The sequence below is a fragment of the Crocuta crocuta genome, unplaced genomic scaffold, assembly GCF_008692635.1.
Source record: "Crocuta crocuta isolate KB4526 unplaced genomic scaffold, BGI_CrCroc_1.0 scaffold367, whole genome shotgun sequence".
Lineage (NCBI taxonomy): Eukaryota > Metazoa > Chordata > Mammalia > Carnivora > Hyaenidae > Crocuta > Crocuta crocuta.
In genome coordinates this window covers 5,865,037-5,873,569 of record NW_027527936.1, presented here as the reverse complement: position 1 = coordinate 5,873,569, position 8,533 = coordinate 5,865,037, and the positions used below count along the sequence as shown (strand labels likewise).

The 8,533-nt window shown below is 35.6% G+C and overlaps 1 protein-coding gene across 5 annotated transcripts in view; it reads left to right on the top strand.

The window, feature by feature from the left end:
- PIK3R3 (phosphoinositide-3-kinase regulatory subunit 3) overlaps positions 1 to 8,533 on the top strand; it is a 156,482-nt gene that overhangs the window by 32,553 nt on the left and 115,396 nt on the right. The window contains exon 1 of one of the 5 annotated variants that reach the window (XM_077752137.1): positions 2,838 to 2,894. The exons of the other annotated variants lie outside the window; for them this stretch is intronic. The gene's annotated coding sequence lies outside the window, so the exon portion shown is untranslated. Of the gene's footprint in view, positions 1 to 2,837; positions 2,895 to 8,533 lie in introns of those variants that run through there. 5 annotated transcript variants of the gene reach the window in all.

Genomic DNA, 8,533 nt, shown 5'->3' with positions numbered 1-8,533 from the left:
CAATTAAAGATTCTTCTACCTGCATAGGATGCTTTATATCCGAGCCTTGAAGTCAGTCTTTCCCTTTGGGGGAATTCTTTAAAGCTTGTCATTTCATACGTTCGTCTGATTTGGTTCGTTGTGTTTTACCTTCGTTAACTTCTGAGACTGGGTTGCCTGTGTGATTATTCATTTTAAGATCCCCCCCCCCTTTTTTTTTTCTCTTACAGAAACCAAATGCCGGTTAGTGATTTTCAGGGATTGGGCGTTTTTATTCAGTCATAGTCTTAGCCTGAGGTTTTTCTTCTCGGAATATAGTCGCTTAGAGAGAGCTACGTGCAGTATTTTATTACTCTTTAATTTACGGTGATTTAATTTATGGGTTAGGGTTTAATGTAACTTCAATTCTTAGAGCAAAAAAAGGAGGAACCTTTTTTGTGTGTGAATATATGTGATGTGTACATCTATGTTATAGGTTCAAATACACATAATGTAAAGTATACATTTACTGTATTTTTAGTTCAGAGCTTTGTCTGAGTCCCTTACAGACATTTTGTGTATCTGGTAGGAAAGGAAAAGGAAGGGAAAATGGAAAAGTTGGGTAATTTTTTTTCTTTAAAGTCTAACCTTGTTTTATGATTATTAGCTGTCAGATTTTCAAACCCTTTTTTTGCAGTTATAGATAGTGCTTTACCATAACGATTTTTGAATAAGTAGAGGGCCTTTGTGACTCCTTATTTTTGTTTAGGATGAATTGATTATGTCTTTTAAAAATGTGTCATAGCTAAGCTTACAGAATAAATCGTGTGTCATTGAGGAACCTCAATTATTGTAAGACTGTATATTTCTGGAACCTTTGAAAGGATTGGAGCCCATGCAAGGGTAATGAAGTATAACTGTCTTGGTAGAATGTATATAGAAATTATTTCTTGTGTCCATGTGAGCAGTAAATTATCCTTTTGTTTTTTTTCCCAGTTAGTCATAGAGTATTAAATGATGCTATATAAAAACTAATATTAAATCAACCTTTTTTACTCTTAATGATTCCTTAGAATTTTTCTCTTTTCCCTTCATTTTGGAGCCTTCTTTATTTGCTTTTGTAATTGTGACTGCAATCCAGATGCAGCTTTTCAATGTTTTGCAAAGTTTGTAAGATTTGCCACCCATCTATTGTGTGTATTTTTCCCTTTGTTTCCCCCTAACGGTAAAGCATCCTTTCTATTAGATGCATTTGTCATTCATGTAAATGGAAATTTAGTACATCATTGGTTCCTCTCGTAAAAAGTAAAGTTAATAATTCTAGATTTCTGTTATAAGAATCATATATTCACACTGCCTCAGAATCATACTGTATCCTAGTATCTTGCCTTGCAGACATACAAAGGGAATTTGTTGGGCGGAGAGGTAAGTAGGGAGGAGGGGAGAAAATGAAGAAGGCACTAATGTTTGAAAAATATGGGCCTCATAGAAAAATATCTGCTAAGTTGAGTTGAGTTGTCCAAAAATGATTTTGAAAAAAGTTGACTATTATAATTATGTAGTGATGTGGGTCTTCTAAGGTTGTATAGAAAATTCTGATCCAAACTTTGTGCATTACATAGAAATAAACTTTTGAGTTTTAAAATGATCATTCTTGGATAAAATTTTGCATACTGAGATTCTCTTCAGAATATTGGAAATATGCATATGCTGTTTTTATTACCCCTTCTGTGACCTTAATGTAGATTATGGTTAGTTATGCCTAACAGCTTTTTATAAAGGAAGCACAGTTGAGTATGCTGGAGTATTTTCTGTGATATGTATGGTTTTTAATGGAAATAATGTGAATGCTAGTCTTGTTTTGTGTGGTAAATTAAGGTTTTGAAACATTTAAAACTTAAATAAATTATTAGTCAGTAGGTTGCAGCATGTCTTGTATCTTCATTTTCCTATTGCCTATCCTGGATCAAGCTCTTATTATATCCTGACTGGACTGATAGGATAGGGTCCTAACTGTTCTTGTTTCTACTTTGTTCAATCCACAGTATCATTAAAGTACCATCTGATGATTTGTGTTCCAGTGGTGAATCTTCCAATGACTTTGAAAACGTTTCAATGGCTTTCGTTGCCTATTAAAAAGAGTCCCAGATTGCTTATCTTGTCCTAGAAGTCACTCTTTTTTGCTTTCAACCTAATTTTCCAGTCTGGGCTCTTTGTGGAGTCCATCACGAGTTCTGTGGAATCTATTTATACTTATGTTTCTTGAATGTATGCTTTTTTCTCTTCTTGGGATGCTTTTCACTCCCATTGGTTACTTGTTGAAATCTTATATACATTATATGCCTTCTTTGCCAGGATATATGTTTCCTGATCCCTTCTGTTAGAAGACATCTTTTCCTTTCCTTTCTCTTTCTTTTCTAGAACTTCTCAGAACTTTTCATTCTGTCTGTGGAGTGGCTACCTTCTGCATTTATGTATACTTGCCCCAGTGGAATTGTCTTTCCATCAAATTATGAGCTTCTTAGCTTGCTTGGTCTTACAAGCATAGACAATTTGATAAATATGTGTTGAATTAATAAATACCTAAGGAGCACCATTTCTTTCTAGCCTGTAAGTGCTTTGCTAATTAAGGTCCTTGGTCACCTCACTCCTTGGCTATTTCCATAGCCTAGAGTTAAGTGACTTGATTTCAACAGTTGTTGACTTAGGGCCCTTAACTGTAACAGTATTACAGTTTTAAAAATATGGTTTTCATCTTCATTTTAGACAGAACCATAAATGCAAAATTGTTACCTATTATTGCTTCCAGTGGCCTCAAAAACGGTTTTCCAAAGATGTTTCTCCAGCCTGTTGTTTCAAAAACTACCATTACCATACATCCTAAAGATTTCTAATAACTGCATGGATTGCTATATCTACTATAATTTACTGACCATGTAAGTAAGATGAACTCCAAATGGGAGTTTGATGTCTTCATGTTTATGTATTTCCCAGAAGCAGTAGAAATACTGAACTGTTTAGATGAAACAAAACTTTTTATTTTGGAAATGTTAAGAGTGTGGTACAGAGAATTGCTTATGAGCATCTTCCTTAGTCCTGTTGTGACGCGGGAATCAGGATTATTCCATAATAGAACAGTTGCTGGGTAGGCTTCTCAAAGAGCCCTGTCTCTGGTATAGGAGCTATTGGAAGATTACAGATATACACGTGATCATAAACTTATGCCCAAAGCTTATAGATAGTGATTTATTAGCTAGTACTGTAGTTATGATATTTTATTGGTTTTTGGGCGGGAAGAGCTAACCAATGATTTCATTATTTAAAAGAATTCTTTTAAAAGTTGTAGACTTTTTTGTTCTTATCAAGACAAATTTCTGAAATTATCTATATGGCGGTGACATCTCTTCAGTAGTAATTAGAAACTTAAAAGCGTTTATTGGTAAAATATATATAGGAAGGTCTAGAAAAGTGGTTCTCGATATTTTTTTGGTCTCAGTACTCCTTTTATACTCTTAAAAATTATTGAGGATCTCAAAGAGCTATTTACTGATATTTACTGTATTAATAGAATATAGTAAAACAAAACTGAGAAATTAGCAAAAACTGAGAAATTTAGAAAATATTTTATTCATTAAAAACATTACATGTTAACATAACTTCTTTTAATGTAAAAATAACTATAGTTAAAAAAGCAAAAGTAAGAAGTGTGGCATTGTTTTTACATTTTTTTGCAAATAACTTTAATGTCTGGCTTAATAGAAGACCTCTACCCATGTCTCCTCTGGTATTTAATCTGTTGAGATACCACAGGTCTTAGTTTCCGGAAAACTCCACTCACTATACAGATGTGAGAGAATGAGGGTGCAAAAGGCAAATAATGTCTTAGTAATACTATGAAAATATTTTTGACCTCTTGGGCCCTCTGAAAGGGTCTTGGGGACACAGAGTGGTCTCTGGATTATACTTTGAGAACTGCTAGTCTAGAAGTTACATAGTTTGTGACTACATAGTTTGATGGTCAACCTAGGAAAGTATTTTCTAACTTTTTTGAAGTCAGATGAAAAGATTGTTTCAGGAAACTTCCTTGCTTACTCTGGCATACTAGGTATTTTCATCCTGGTGAAATGTAGATTAAGTAACATTCTGGTGGAGAACTGGCACACTGGCCCTGTGGTTGGGAAAATATTTGCTGAGAAACACACTGAAGAAATAGGTCACCTGCCACCATGTGGTCCTTACTGTTAGCAAGCTGGGCATTCTACTTCTGTGGTTGAGTACTTCCCTGTAACTAGACATTTGATGGGTTAATATTACATAAATGCTTCTCCTTTGTGTAGTAAGATAATTTCTTTTATGAGGTTAGTGTCAGTTTTTAAATAACACTGTAGTGTGGGACAAATGTTAATATAATCAAATGATGTAAAAGCCATGCCAAATTTGTTTGCAATTTCCTACTGAAAAAGATTAGTCATTGCTTTCATTTAACGTATTATAGTTTATAGTATACTTACCTATATTTCATTAGAAGTATGGTAATTCTCCATTTGATAATGCTTTTTAGATTCATTCTCATTGTTTTCATGCTGAATACCTTTATATTTTTCTTAGAATGTAGGAAAGATTGGACATATTGTGGTCCCCATATTTAAGAAGGTAGGTAGAAAAATAAATTGCAAATATGTCTGTGTGATACTATATAATTTTATTGATATTAAAGGGAGATACAGCATGAGTAAAGTAGAAAGAACACAGACTCTAGAAACATAATATGGGTTCCAAACCTAGCTTTGCTTCTTATGATTTCCAAGGTTATATGACTAGAGCTTATTAACCTCTTTGAGCATTAAGAAGCAGGATGCCAGTGCTCTTTTGAAAAATTGAATTAATACTCTACTTTTCAGAGTTGTTCTGGGGATTTATTAGATGTACTATATCAATATCTAGTACAGTGTTTGGCACATGTATGTATCCAGTTCATTGTAACTTCTATTTTTTTTAAGTTTATTTATGTTTCTTAGTCATCACTACACCCAACATGGGGCTCGAACTCCCGTCCTCAAGATCAAGAGTCACATACTCCTCTGAATGAGCCAGCCAGGCACCCCAGTTGTAGCTTATATCTTAAAGTATGTTGATAACATGTAATTATTTCAGATCTACCTCTTTGAATAATCTTGCAGTCAAAATCTTTTGAACTATCTTGCTCCATTTTTTTCCTTCATCCCTCACGTTTAAACTGGGGCCATTTTGTTTTTGGAAGCGTTCTCTAGGGTCTTTTCTAATTATAGCACCTTATGAGTCTATGGAAATGTCACTCCAAGTCATCCTTTCTTTTTAGTTTCTATTGCTTTTGTCTGGTTCCTCATCCCCACACATTTGAAATGATTTATAATGCAGGTAATCGTTACTTTTATTGAATAATTTGTTGAATAATTATTCAAGTTGAATAATTATTTTAGACCAAATGCTATGTTAAATGTTTTTACCTATACTGTTTCTATTAGGTACATAACAACCTTATGAAATAGACACTATAATTACCTCACTTTATAGACAGGAAACTGAGACTTAGATGTGTTGAATAACTTATTCAAGTGCCTCACAGCTAGCAAGTAGCAGAGCAGGTCTGTCTTGCTAATATTCTGGCTTTTAACCAGTACCTCCTAAAACTGATTGCTCTGTTTTTAATTTCTTCTTCTCCCCCATAAATTTATCCTGAACTCTTCAGGTTAATCCTGCTCAAATGTTATTTTGAAATAATTTTTGAAATAATCAGCTATCCGTTTTTTTAAAGCAGAGGCCATATTCTTAAACTAGGCGTACATGATCTTTAGCACCAATTTACATTTCCAACTTAATTATTCGTCTATTGTCATTTTTTAAAGAAAACTGTACCCTTAATGTGGACCTCAAACTCCTGACTCTGAGATCAAGAGTCACATGCTCTACTGACTGAGCTAGGCAGGTGCCCCCATCTATTCTCATTTTTACTTTTAGCCCAGTTCCTTGCTATACACTGAATACACTTTGCTTATTCCCATCTCCAGCCTTTTGCATATGCTGCATCTTATGTTAGATTATGCCCGTCCCACCCTAATCTACAAATAAGGATCCTTTGTAAGTCTTGGTGCTTTCTTCCTCTAAAAATTCCAGCACTGAATCCTGTAATTATCTAGGGCAATGGTCTATTGTTTTAACATAAAATCATGTTATGACATAATTATTTTGTGAATGTAATTTGTCTCCCCTAAACAAGATCAGCTTTTTATTTTTTTTATTTTTTTATTTTTTTAATGTTTTATTTATTTCTAGGAGAGAGAGAGAGAGAGACAGCGTGAGCAGGGGAGGGTCAGAGAGAGAGGGAGTCACAGACTGAAACAGGCTCCAGGCTCTGGGCTGGCAGTCAGCACAAAGCCCAACGCGGGGCTCGAACCCACGAACCGCGAGATCACGACCTAAGCGAAAGTTGGACGCTTAACCGACTAAGCCACCCAGGCGCCCCAAACAAGATCAGCTTCTTGAGGTCAAGCTATTAAATTTCTTTTGTATTTTTTCTCTTTAAATACCCTGTACCCAAGTATTTTGTAGTCTTAGACCTGTGGACCCAACCAGCTTCATTTTGTGGCTTAAGTTTTAAAATCTTGATAATATTTATTAATCAACATGGACCTGCAAACTTATAATTTATTCTAACAAAAGAAATAATGAAAAAGTACAGTACTTAATGTTAGCAAAATTTTATGGTTTTGAGTAAGTCATTTTTGAAATTTTGAAGAATTAGAAGTGAGTAGTGTTTGAAAGTTTGTTAGGCTAGTTTTACATAGCACTGGGCAAAATGTAGGTTTAAGTTTCCCAATATGTTACACCAATTACATTTAGAATGTGTAGGACTTGATTTGGGATTAAAAGGTAAAGTCCACTGTGTAGCCTTATAAGATCAGTTTCCAAATTGTTTGCTGATAAATGGTATATTTGTTGTTTTGCAAGTATTTTAGAAGTTTATATAAAGAGGGTTATCTTATTATTTTTTTAAAATAAAAGAGGCAGTAGGGTAGGTCCAGTCTGCCACATCCTACTATTTTACATGTGTCTTGTCAATATAACAGGCCTTGGGTCCTGTGAACATAAGCCAACACAAAGCTAAAGTCAATACCATGATGTCATACTATCCACCACCATGCAGCCTTGGACTTCCTGTTTGTGGGCCAGATTGTTTACTCTTGTCTAAGCGTATAGGGCAACACATCCAGAGCTTGTGGCTATGTCATCTTAAATACTGTTACAGTTTTTATTGATATTAAAATAAATATTTGGGAGAGAGCATACATGTGTGGGAGAGGGATAGAGGGAGAGAATCTTTATTTAATTTTGAGAGAGAGAGAGAGAGAACATGAGCATGTGTGGGGGAGGGGCAGAGGGAGAGGGAAACACAGAATCAGAAGCAAGCTCCAGGCTCTGAGCTGTCAGCACAGAGCCCCATGTGGGCTCAAATCCACGAACTGCGAAATCATGACCTGGGCCAAAGTAAGCTGATTAACTGACTGAACCACCCAGGTACAGAGAGAGAGAGACAGACAGACAGACAGACTCTTAAGCAGGTTCCATACTCCATACCCCAACATGGGGCTCGGGCTCATGACCCTGGGATCCTGACCTGACCAAAAACCAAGAGTCAGCCACCCAGGTGGTGGCCATTTATTGTTTTTTTTCAGTATTTTGTTTTAGTTTTCATGTTTAAATTTTCTAAGAAAAAATTCAATCACAAATAAAAATTTATTTTTAAACATTTTCTTTAAGCTTATTTATTCGTTTTGGGAGAGAGAAAGCAAGAGTGCATGTGCAGTCAGGAGAGACGCAGGGCAGAGAGAGAGAGAGAGAGAGAGAGAGAGAGAGAGAGAGAGAATCCCAAGCAGGCTCCACGATGTCGGCACAGAGCTGGAAGCAGGGCTGGATTCCATGAACTGTGAGATCATGACCTGAGTCGAAATCGAGAGTTGGACATTTAAGCAACTGAGCCACCCAGGTGCCCCCAATCACAAATCAAAATTTAAAATTTAGATACGAATTGTTTTGGGGAAATGCCGTATAGAAATGTTTGTGCTTGAAAAATACTACTATAGAATTTTTTCTTTCATGTGATATTCTAACTTTTTAAAAATGTTTATTTTGAGAGAGAGAGAGACCATGAGCAGTGGAGGGCAAAGAAAGAGGGAGACAGAATCCCAAGCAGGCTCTGCAGTGTCAGCGGAGTCTGATGTGGGGCTGGAAACATCAACTGTGAGATTGTGACCTGAGTGGATATCTGGAGTTGGGTACCTGACTGAGCCACCCAGGTGCCCGTTTTGGCTTTTAGAAAGAAGTCTGATTAGTTTTAAAAGGCTATCAGATGGTTCAAACCTGTTGCAGGCCATTAGTTCAGGACTTCAGTTTAGTCTTTTTTCCTGTTAGTCACAAAGTGTAAGAGTAGCTATCACATCTGTCTGACAGAAACTGACCTGAGCATTAAGAAAAACAAATAAACAAAAAACAAAACAAAACAAACAAAGAAATATTAAGTCAGAAGTGTCAGATGTAA